Source organism: Agelaius phoeniceus, chromosome 21 (genome assembly GCF_051311805.1).
Source record: "Agelaius phoeniceus isolate bAgePho1 chromosome 21, bAgePho1.hap1, whole genome shotgun sequence".
NCBI lineage: Eukaryota > Metazoa > Chordata > Aves > Passeriformes > Icteridae > Agelaius > Agelaius phoeniceus.
The window spans coordinates 1,997,758-2,009,489 of record NC_135285.1 but is presented as its reverse complement, the minus strand read 5'-3'; the positions used below and the strand labels follow the sequence as shown (position 1 = coordinate 2,009,489).

Genomic DNA, 11,732 nt, shown 5'->3' with positions numbered 1-11,732 from the left:
CATTCCACAGCACAGCCTCTCCCTGCAGAGGAGTCCCTGCAGGGGCAAATGTGTGTCCAGGGCTGCTGAGGGTGCAGAGCCAGAGCCCAGGCCCTCGGGGGGCTGAGGGGACAGACAGGAGCCCATTGGCCACCCCTGGCTGTGTCCCCTCACCCTGGAGCATTGCTCAGCCCGGGTGCCAAGGGCAGGGCGAGTCCTTAGAGCAGCTTTGGGCTTCACCCGGGCTGGGTTCCACTCCCCAGGGCTCTGGGGTCCACAGCACTGCAGGCTGGGGGTCCTGAGCCCTCCACCATCAGCAGCTCCCACCCCAGGGTACATTCCTTGGGCAGAACTTTCTCCCACAGAGCTGCAGAGTGACCTGAATATTAAAAATCCCAAACCAAACCCACATTCACCCCAAACCAGGCTCTGGTTGGCAGTCCTGAGTTCCTCTGCATAAAGGATGAGAACATGAACATTTGTGCTGTAAATGCAGCTTTTATCCACGCTGGATCACCCCCAGATTCCAGCCAACACCTCCCCTGGGTCCCAGGCTGGGAAAACCAAAACCAGAGAGACCCAAGGGCTGAATGGGAACAGAGACAGGCTGAGTCCTGTGTATGCAAAAGAGTTTATTGGCAGTAAATAATCTTATATTTACAGGGATAAATCCAGCATGTGATCATCAGGGCAAGGCAGTCCTGGCCCTTCACCCTTCCTTAAAGGTGCATCTCTCTGTCTCTGCTCAGTCTGTCTGTCCTGCTGAGGCTGGAGCCCAGCATGGTCCCAGCCCTACCCTGTCCCACTGCAGGATTTCATTCAAACCCTCTTTCCACAGCCAGAGCTCCCAAATTCACCCAGGCTCTGGCAGAGGGGCAGGGAGAACATTCCCCAAACACACTCAGCTCCAGGAAAGCAAACTCCCCCAGCACACAGAACATTTCCTGAGCATTTTCCCTCCTGACATCTCCATGTGCTGCTGTCACTTGTACCTGCATGGGTCAGGACAGGGGAACAGCCCCAGTGTTCCAGAGCTGAGGCACAATTTCAGTTTTTATGCTGGATTTCACAAATTGTTTTAATGCAATTTCACAATTTCACAGAGTTTATGCTTTGAAATGTGCAGGAACTGTTCACAGCTATTTCTGCCTTCTTTTTCAAAGCCATCTCAACACAAGGCATGATCTTCAAGGTGGAAATTTCATCTCCTGTAGGTGAAAGCAGAGATTTACATCCAAGTCACTGATCCAGCCTGCCTGGGAGAGAGGATTGGGAACTCCCAGCCCTGGGTGACTGAACAAACACAGCATCAGCCACCAGGAGCCATTTGCAAACAACTGAGCAGCAGACAAATGTGCAAATGTATCTGGTGGCTACTTCTGGATAATGAATGTATAATCTATTCCTATTCCCCTTCCTATCTGCTTCTGGATAATGTGTCTGGGAGCCTGAGTCAGGCTCACAAATGGCTGGCAACGAGGAAAACAGGCTGTGTTTGAGCCAAACATTATGTTCAGCAAATAAGGAGCAGTTTTGCCATGGGCAGCTGCTGTTGGAGCCCAGTGTCAGAATCTTAGAATCCCTCCATGCTCCACGATTCCAGCTCTGTGGACTGCTGACTTTTGCCTCGAAAATCTGATTTTTATGCCTGAACAGCAGAGTCTAAAGAGCATGATTGTATTCCTTCCCTATCTATCTGCTCATTAGAAAGTGGCTCTCACATTTATTTGCCTCAGCTGCTGGGAAGGCTCCAAAAATGCTAATTACAAGGCCATTGCAGTAAATTGCATTTGATGACATAACTCTGAGTCACTGGTTCAGGACATTTTCCCTCCTCTTCCCTGGAGCAACTCATTAAGCAAAGGTGAGGAAAAGCAGAGAATAACAGGCAGGCTCTTAGTGCATGACACTAGCAGGGAGCATTCCCACAGGGCTGTGACTTCTGGGTGTCCCAGGGGAGGCAGCTCCTCCTGGCAGTGGTGGCAACCTGGACACTGAAGGTTTTCCAGCCACTTTGGGAAATGCTGCACAGTCCTGAGAGGGAGAAGAGGAGCCTGAAACCACTGGGAGCCTTCCCAGGGCTGCCCATGCAGGAGCAAATCCCACTTTTCCCCTGGGAAATCTGCTCTCCATCCACTCAGCCCTTGGGGAAGAAGAAAGAAAAGTCACTTGGTGGTGATGGGAGGCAGAACCCTTCTCCCACCTGGGGCCATCCCCTGCTCCTGGTGGCTCCTCCTAGGCAGCGATGATTCCCTGAGGAAGGGGCTCCTTCCCTTCAGCAGGTCCCTGCAGGGTGGATGGATGCTCTCCGTGTGGAGGTGCTGCAGCCCCTGAGGGCGCTCTCCGAGGCTCGGCAGCCTCCCCACGGCCCCCGGACCCCGCTCAGGCTTTGCGGATGATCCTGCCCGGCTTCCTCCAGTCGCGGCAGCGCTCCCGGCGCGCAGAGTGCACCAGGGGCCGGGAGAAACTGCACGGGGCTGTCCTGGGGCTGCTGCTGCTGCTCGGGAACACAGCGAGAACACGTGAGTACTGCTGAGGAACACAGCAATAACACATGGGTACTGCTCAGGAACACAGCAACAACACACAGGTACTGCTCAGGACAACAGCCAAGAACACACGGGTACTGCTCAGGAACACAGCAAGAACACATGGGTACTGCTGAGGAACACAGCAAGAACACATGGGTACTGCTCAGGAACACAGCCAGAACACACGGGTACTGCTGAGGAACACAGCAACAACACACGGGTACTGCTGAGGAACACAGCCAGAACACATGGGTACTGCTCAGGAACACAGCAACAACACATGGGTACTGCTCAGGAACACAGCAACAACGCATGGGTACTGCTCAGGAACACAGCAAGAACACATGGGTACTGCTCAGGAACACAGCAACAACACATGGGTACTGCTCAGGAACACAGCAACAACACATGGGTACTGCTCAGGAACACAGCAATAACACACGGGTACTGCTCAGGAACACAGCCAGAACACATGGGTACTGCTCAGGAACACAGCAATAACACATGGGTACTGCTCAGGAACACAGCAACAACACATGGGTACTGCCTGGGGCACTGCTGCACCCAGTGGGGTTCCTAAAGAACAGGTGTGTGGAAGATGAAATGGGAAAGCCTTATAAATATGATTGTCTGGCAAAAGATTTTGAGAGCTATAAGCAAGATTGAAATGTAAGGAAGCTTTGAGATCCCTTAGTTACTGAACAGCTGGAAAACAATGGTGTGGCCAGCTGAAGGTGATCCCTTTTTGATGGAACAACACCCTCTGCTTGCAGACAGGCCCAAGGGGCAGAGCAGACCCTGCCAGCTTGGCAGAAGGGGCCCAAAGAGGAGTTTGTAGGGTTTAAAATGTAACACAGGATGGTAATGGAATGATTCTTATAGGCTGTATGGAAATGCTGTAGGATTTGTGTATTGTACTAGATTGGTTAGTGAGAATTAGAATATTCAACACAGATTTATTGTATTGTAACAAAAACTTCAAGCTCTTACCCCTTTTTACTCTCTTACCCCTTTTGCTCTCTCACCCTCTCATCCTCTCTCCCCCTCTCTTCTCTCAGTCCTGCTCTGAGCTGTGCCTGGCAGCTCCCAGCAGGGCCCTGCCCCCAGGCCCTTTGCAATAAACCCCAAGTTCCAGCCCTGGCTCCAGAGATCTCTGGTCTCCATCCATCCCCACCATCCTACCCCCCGATGCTCCTACAGACAGGGAATTCTGGTTCAGCACCGCTGCTGCCAAGGGATGCAGAGCTGGATCCTGCCCTGGTGCTCAGGGGGGCAGAGTCAGGGCTGAGCCTGTCCCAGGGCTGTGCCCCTGCTGGGTGAGGGGAACCTGCCCTGCCCCAGCTGCTGGAGGGCTTGGAAAGAGCTGCTGAGCTACAGGAGCAGCTCAGAATTCCCTAAAGAGAACCCCATAAACCCCACAAACAGAATCCCATAAACCCCCTAAACTGATCCACATAAACCCTCTAAACAGAACCTCATAAACCCCCTAAACAGAACCCCTTAAAACCCACAAAATAGAATCCTATAAACCCCACAAAATGAACCCCATAAACTCCACAAAACAGAACCCCCAACCCCCCCCTAAACTGAACCCCATAAACTCCATAAAACAGAACCCCATAAACCCCAGAGCCCCCAGGACCTTCCCCTCTGGTCAGGGGCCACTGACAGCAGCCCCCTTCAAAGCCTCCAGTATCTTTGAGCAGCTTTCCTGCAAACCACTAAACCGCACAATGCACTCCTGGCACTTCTTTGGGATTTTTGCCACCCCGGGTTCCCCCAGGGGCTGATCCTGGGGGTGATCCATGGGCCAAGCACACCCCATGCAGAGGGGACAGTGCCCCAGAGCTGGCCCAGCTGCAGGAGCAGTGGGGTTGTGTTCACCTGGAGCCCCTCTGGGACAGCTCAGCCCCACTTGCCCTGGACATTTCTCCTCTCCCTGGGCTCCATGTCCAGGCTTTTCTCCCCTTCCTCCTGCCTAATTCAGGCCCATTTTCACACTGGGTTTGCACAGCTGGCAAAAGGCTGGCACAGCAAACATGCACCTTGTGCTGCCAGGGCAGAGGGAGATGTGGGCACAGCAGGCTCTGTAGGAATTTGGGGTGACAGTCACTCGGGGTGAAGCACAGCCCCTCCCCATCCCTGCCAAGAGGGCTCTTCATGGTGATCTGTTCCAGATTGCAATGCAAGATGTTTTCCATTGCCATCTGTGTGGCAGATCACCTCTGTCAAGTGGGCAGTTTGCCTGATCTCTCTCTTTGAGTGACCACATTCACACCTCCCTGGGAGGGGACATCTGCTGGTAACAGCCATTGAATGTCCCTGCATGGCTGATAAGAACTACAGCATCCCATTGGGAGATGTGAGCCCAGAGGGAGGAGCCAAGCATTGCTACCCAGATATAATCCAGAGGTTTGGAGACACCAGCACGGCTTCTCCACTGGATTCCCCAGAGGAACAGCAGCTGCCTCTCCTTCCCCTGGATCTTCAGAGGCAGAATCCATCCTTCTCTACAGGATCCCTGCTCCAGCAGAACCAGCCCTGACACTGCAGGAGGGCTGAGCCACATTTCCAATGGGACTGTGCCAACACCCTGACCCACAGGGTGTCAGGCTGGGTTCTGACTCTGGTAGTGTTGTTCTAGTGCCCTGCATTGTTCATTTTATCCTTTTTTTTTTTTTCTTTTCCCTATTAAAGAACTGTTATTTCCTGCTCCCATATTTTTGCCCGAGAGCCCCTTAATTTAAAATTTATAGCAATTGGGAGGGGTGGGGAGGGTTTACATTCTCCATTTCAGGGGAAGCTCCTGCCTTCCTTAGCAAGCTCCTGTCTTTCCAAACCGAGACACGATCTCTGGTGATCAGAGACCTCTCTCCTTTCTAGATCCTGCTCAGTCACTTGTCTTGTGATCCCCAGTGGCTTCATCAACAAACATTGTCCAGAGGAGCCATGGAGCTGCTCCAGGGCTGGAGCCAGGCTGGGAGGGCTGGGGGTGCTCACCTGGGGAGGAGAAGCTCCAGGGAGAGCTCAGAGCCCTTGCAGGGCCTAAAGGGGCTCCAGGAGAGCTGGAGAGGGACTGGGGACAAGGGATGGAGGGACAGGACACAGGGAATGGCTCCCACTGCCAGAGGGCAGGGATGGATGGGATATTGGGAATTAGGAATTGTTCCCTGTGAGGGTGGGCAGGCCCTGGCACAGGGTGCCCAGAGCAGCTGGGGCTGCCCCTGGATCCCTGGCAGTGCCCAGGAAAAGCTCTGTGTTCTAAAGCTTTTTCAAAAAAAACCTCTACAGATAATAAATAAAAGGGACCCAACATTGCCTGATTTCAGCATTTTAATGTGGCATTTTACTTTTGTGCTTTGGCCTTCAGGCAAAAACCTCAATGTCCAGTGGCTGCTCCATCCCTGGCAGTGCCCAAGGCCAGGCTGGACATTGGGGCTTGGAGAAACCTGTCCAAGTGAGAGGAATGGTGGATTTGTCTTTCCAAACCAGCTGTGGGTCTGCTGGTAGATAAATAGCACTGGGAGATAAAAGAAACATTGGGAAGCATTCCACTGATTGATGAATGGAAAAAGATATTTGCTTTTACAAATAAACTTTAGGTTTACTGATAAACAAAATTGGACATTGAGATATGAAAGAAACAATGGGGAAGGAAAACCCCTAAATTCTGTAAGAATTAAAACTTCAAAGGGAGGGTTATATATTAGAGGGGAATCTTTGTATCAGGTGTTTTGGGAAGTCTGAACCTCTCAAGTACCTGAGCCAGTGGGGAAAGAGAGAAGGGAATTGTAGCTGGGAAACTGGGATAAAAAGGAGGGGGCATCCTCCAAAAATTCGAGAGACCCCAGGGGAATGCCCCATAGCCTCTCCCTTTATTGGAATAAAGCAAAAGGACTCCTCTGTCTCCTTTTTGGACATAAAGCTCTGCTGTTTGTGGATTAATTTTCCTGACACGAGTGAGTGACCCTGGGGGGGGCAGTGAAATTGTCTTTCTGTCCCCTCCCAGTGCGGGGTTCTGGCCTGGGCTCCCCCTGCCCACAGCACCGGGGAAAGGCGAGCGGGAGCTCAGGGCCGGGGCTGTGAATGGAGCGGGGCGGGGGAGCCGCCAGCCGCACCAGGAGCGGAGGAAGCCGAGCTGTGGCAAAGCTGTGAATGTGAGAAGAAGCTGCCTCACAACAGAGCCTGTTACTATACAACAGCCACCAAGGGAGGGGAGCCCTGAAATCTGCCTGGGCTGAGGCTACAGTCGAGACAGAGCACCCTCCTGTCCTAATTCCTAATTAGCTGGCTGTTTAGAACTGAATTTCCTAATTGGTTTGGATATTAATTACCTTTACCAGTGGCAGGAGATGGAGGCTGAGCTCCTCAGCGCTGGCCCAGCTCCAGGCTGTGCTGGGAAGCAGTGCCCTCACACCCAGCTCATGCAGGGAGCTCTGCCTTGCTCTCACCTCTGGGTTAAGCTCTTACAGGAAGGTTTTTGGGTGGCTGCCTCTGCAAATCCTTCCTAAAATCCTGTAACCCTCGAGTCCCAGAGCACAGCAGCTCCTGGCTGGAGATGGCACCAGCCCTGCCGAGGCTGCACTGCTGTGGGAACCTTTACAATTAGAGGGTTTTAGGAAAGTTGTAAAAGGTAGGCTTTAGAAATAGCAGAACTGTAATTAGAGTTAAGCAGTAGCTATAAGATTTGTTAGTAAAATATTATATGAAAAAGTAGAAAGTAAGGACAAATAAAATAATGGTTTGTGTATTAACACTTGAATTAACATTGAGTTCTTTGTCTGTTGCTGGGGATGTGAGCTGCTGGCACCTTCCCATTGTCATACCCATGTAATGAGAGATGCTGGAAAATCAAACAGCTCAAGATGCCTTTCCCAGCAGTCCTGTCCTGATGGTGATTTGTACACAGAGCCCCAACAACAACAACACACTGCCACTGCCACAGGGCTGGGCTGGGCTGGGCTGGGTGTCCCAGTCCCTGATCTCTCTCTGGAGCAGGTGCTGTGCTGCTCCTGGCCTGGTGCAAGGCATGAGGAAGCTTTTCCCCACTGCTGAGCCACAGCTTGGACTCCATGGACAGGCTTGAGATGTGGCTGGCAGCTGTTTCTGAGCATCCTCTGAGCCCAGGATCAAACTGAAGGATGAACATCTGGTTCCAGCTGTGCTCTCTGGGCACTGGAAACTCTGGGCTCATCAGTGAAGAGCACCTCACATTATTGCAGCAGGAGTGAGCTGCAACGTGAGCCCAGGCTACACCAGAACCAGCCAGGACAGCCTGACATGGGACAATCTTAATTCCTCTAAAAGGATCTCAATTCCTCCTGTGACTCTGCAGTTCTCTGGGTCACAGAGCTTCACCTGCCTGTGGTGCAGCCTGTGAATTATCCCTTGATCCACACAGGCCTGGTGGCTCTGCTTTCCAGGCTGGGGGCAGGGCTGTGGCAGCAGGGTGGGCTGCACACCCAGCTGGGATGGAGAGGGCTGGGGTGGCTCCAGGATGTGGAGCCCTGCACAGATCATCCAGCTTGGTCCCACATCCCAAAACAAGGCTGGGTGAGCTGGCAGCTCTTGGGGATTTTTGGTTTTGATGGGGTACCTAATTCTCTTTAAAAACCCCCAGTCCTGGCACATTGTTCTGGCTGCTGGGTCCAGGTTGTTTGGTGGCTCTGAGTAACCCAAATAACTCCCTTAGGTTTTCTCTCTGGCATCAGGGTGTCCCTGAGCTCAGTGCAAGTTGTGTCCCAGTTCCTCCCTGCACTCTGCCTTGGAGACAGCGAGGAAATCTGCCTCTGACCTCGATCAGAACCCAGTCAGCCCCATCCCCTTCAAGCTATTTCTGTGCTGTCTCCACCCATGGCAGTGTTCCCAGTGCTGATCATTTCACTTGCACAAGGTGCAGCTGAGCTCTGCTGGTCTGGAGATCCAGCCAGGGATGGTGTTCCTGAGCTGTGGAGATCCAGCCAGGGATGGTGTTCCTGAACTGTGGATGAAGGGGCTGGGAGCTGCTGATTTCCAGCCAGCCATGGGTGCATCCTCACCCTTTCTTTCTCACCTCATTCTTTCTCTGGGGTTTCATGGATGGAGCCACCTCTGGGGGTGTTTGTGCAGCACAGGCACAGCAGGGCTGGAACTGGGGCTGGGAATGATGCACATCACAGGATTAGGATCAGCACTGAGCTGAGCTCTGTGCACTCGAGCTGCAGCAGCCAGACCTGCAGCAAACTGGGTCACAGGCTCATTTTTAGGTCCAAAGCTCTGAGGGGTTGGAGTGCCATGGCCTGAGATCTGGCAGGAGGTGCATTTTGGGGTGTGATTCCCTAATCCCAGGGCTGGTGGAAGATAAGGAATATCTGACCCCAACCAAGCTGACTACAACCCCAAACACTGTTACATGTGAACAACACGTAAACAATGTTTTCAGGAGCAGATCTGAATTTTAAAAATATGCAGCATTTTTCATTAATTTCCCTTATTTCTCCAGCTCATTTTTGTTGTTGTTGTTAGGCAGAAAACAAGGGATTGGTGTAGTGGGCACAGCCCACGGAGTGGGAGGAGACAGAGAGATAGTGACATGCACGGTAGTGGTTTAACATGAAATACTCTGCAGTCTCTGGAGCTTTGTGCCTCATTGATGAATATCATGCATGAAGTGTAGCTCCTTGTGCTACCCACATTTTTCTCTTCCAGATCTGGTGATTGGGAACCTGAGTCACAGCAAATATGCTGAGTTACAGCACATTTCCACTAAAAAAAAAAAATCCCAGGAAAAACCTCAGGCAAACGACAGGCGCGGTGTTTATCTGCAAGTGTGTCAAATGCACGGGATGCTCAGACAATGCAGGCTCAGAGGATTAACAGACCTTAATCCCCCTCAGTGCATAATGCCCAGCAGATGAGACAGACACAGACAGACACAGACACATCCATCGGGACCGGTGGATGCACACAAAAACAATGTCCCCATGCAAACATCCCCCTTGGGAGCAGCACGGGCTCACCTGGAGGACCACACGGGACCCGCCTGCTTCTTGGGCTTGGCCATCTGCTTCTGGTACTCCATCCAGCCGCTCACCAGCTCGTGCAGGATCATCACGTAGAGGAGGAAAATGAGAATCCTGGGATCCATCCGCGGCACCTCGGGGTCTGCTTCATTGGGCACGGGTGGCATCGGCTCGGGGGCAGCGGCCGCTGCTGCGGGAGCCGCGGGATGCGGGAGCGGGCTGGGCTCTGTGCGGAGCGAGGAAATCCCCGGGGATCACAGCCCGGTGCCTGCGCTGGGTCACATCCAGCCCCCGGAGCCCCCCTGGCTGCCCGCTGGGTCCGCAGCGCTCCGCTGGAGGAGGAGAGGAGCAGCAACAGCAGGAGAAGGAGAGGAGCAGAGCAGGGGCAGGAGCAGCAGGAGAAGGAGAGGAGCAGAGCAGGGGCAGCAACAGCAGGAGAAGGAGAGGAGCAGAGCAGGGGCAGGAGCAGCAACAGCAGGAGAAGGAGAGGAGCAGAGCAGGGGCAGGGGCAGCAGGAGAAGGAGAGGAGCAGAGCAGGGGCAGGGGCAGAGCAGGAGCAGCAGCGGCAGGAGAAGGAGCAGGAGAAGGTGCAGAAGCAAGAGCAGGAGTAGAACAGGGGCAGGGGCAGGAGCAGAGCAGGGGCAGGAGAAGGAGAAGGAGCAGAGCAGCAGGAGAAGAAGGAGCAGAGCAGGAGCAGCAGCAGGAGCAGAGCAGGAGAAGGAGCAGGAGCTGGAGCAGAGCAGGAGCAGAGCAGCAGAAGGAGCTGGAGCAGAGCAGGAGCTGGAGCAGAGCCGCAGGAGCAGCAGCTGCCCCTCGGGGGCTGCAGGGGAGCCGGGGCTGCCGTGCCCAAGCAGCGGCACAGGCACGGAGCGCTGCTGCTGCTGCCAGGAACAAATCAAACCCCGGGCAGTGCCTGGGGATCCTCCGAGCTGGCTCTTCCCAGTGCCTCAGGATTTGGGGCTGCACCGAGCCGATATTGTTCAGGAGTGTTACTGAGTATTTCGCAGCTGAGAATTTTTTCTCCTGTTGTTCTCTCACTCTCTTATTTTGTTTTCCTTGCTGTTATCCCTTACCTGAAGGTTCAGCTGCTGTTTTCCCGGTGTGAGGCTCTGACAGGCTCCTGATGTGCAGGAAAGCTGTGGCCACAGCATCCGGGCTCCCCAAAGCACAGCTCCTCTCCCAGCCCCTCGACCTCCTTCCCTTAGCGTGGAGGATCCAGCTGAGATCTGGTTGTGTCACCAGATCACAGAATCCCAGAATGGTTTGGATTGGAAGAGACCTTAAAACTCATCTCATTCCACCCCTGCCATGGGCAGGGACACCTCCCACCATCCCAGGTGGCTCCAGCCTGGCCTTGGGCACTGCCAGGGATCCAGGGGCAGCCCCAGCTGCTCTGGGCACCCTGTGCCAGGGTCTGAACACCCTGAGATGCCTTCAGCCTCTCCTTTTTTTCTCCATGGACACAATGCAGTACTTGTGCCTGGAGTTTCTAGCAGGATAAAAACACAAAGTGTCTTGCTATGACACTTGTATGAGCCCAAAAAAAAAAAAAAGCTCCCCTAATAATTGTTTTTAAAACCATCTTAGTCAAAATTCACCTTCTTCCAGTGCAATATTTCCATAAGTGAAACAATAAGCCCTCAATAACTATTTATGGTTATCCAGAACCAGACCTGTGCCCAATGGAGCTGTGGAGCTGCAGAAAGGGACCCAGAGGAGGGGCAAACCCAGGGAGCCCCAGGATCCTCCTTCCCACAGCTCCTGCACAGACAGGGAGAGCTGGGCAGTGCAGTCCAGGTGTGACAAACACATCACAACCCTCCCACCATAAACTCAGCTCAGGGAAGGCGCTGCCCACCCAGCCCAGCTCACCTCACCCACCTGAGCCAGAGGCTCCTCAGAAACTTTCAACCCTTGGGTGTGAAAGCACAGACAAGGGTGCAGCAGCCAGGGCTCTGATAATTTTCTATTAAGTACCAATTTAACACACATTAGGGAATGCTAATTCCATGCTAGGTCTGCACATGAAATCAACCCCAGGGTCCCCAGACAAACACCTCCAGGTGCTGTGGGACTTTCCCTCAGGCAGCTCCTGAGGAGCCCAGAAGTGCTGAGTAACTCTAAACTGGGAGGAGAGGAGCTCAGGGAGGGAGTGAGCAAGTGAATGAAAGCAGCCAGGACTGGAGGTGTCCTAGCAGCTCTGAAAATGGGAATATTTGAG

General features: G+C 53.3%; 1 long non-coding RNA gene across 2 annotated transcripts; it reads right to left on the bottom strand.

The window, feature by feature from the left end:
- Nucleotides 1-596: 596 nt before the first annotated feature.
- Nucleotides 597-11,577, bottom strand: LOC143695571 (uncharacterized). Of its 2 annotated transcripts, none has more exons than XR_013184934.1 (3): nt 10,585-11,577; nt 9,509-9,843; nt 597-2,476 (listed from the first exon to the last, which is right to left on the bottom strand). It is a non-coding gene; the product is annotated as an uncharacterized LOC143695571 (long non-coding RNA). The 2 variants fall into 2 exon arrangements; XR_013184933.1 differs by having other exon boundaries at nt 9,509-9,737; nt 10,585-11,448.
- Nucleotides 11,578-11,732: the final 155 nt, after the last annotated feature.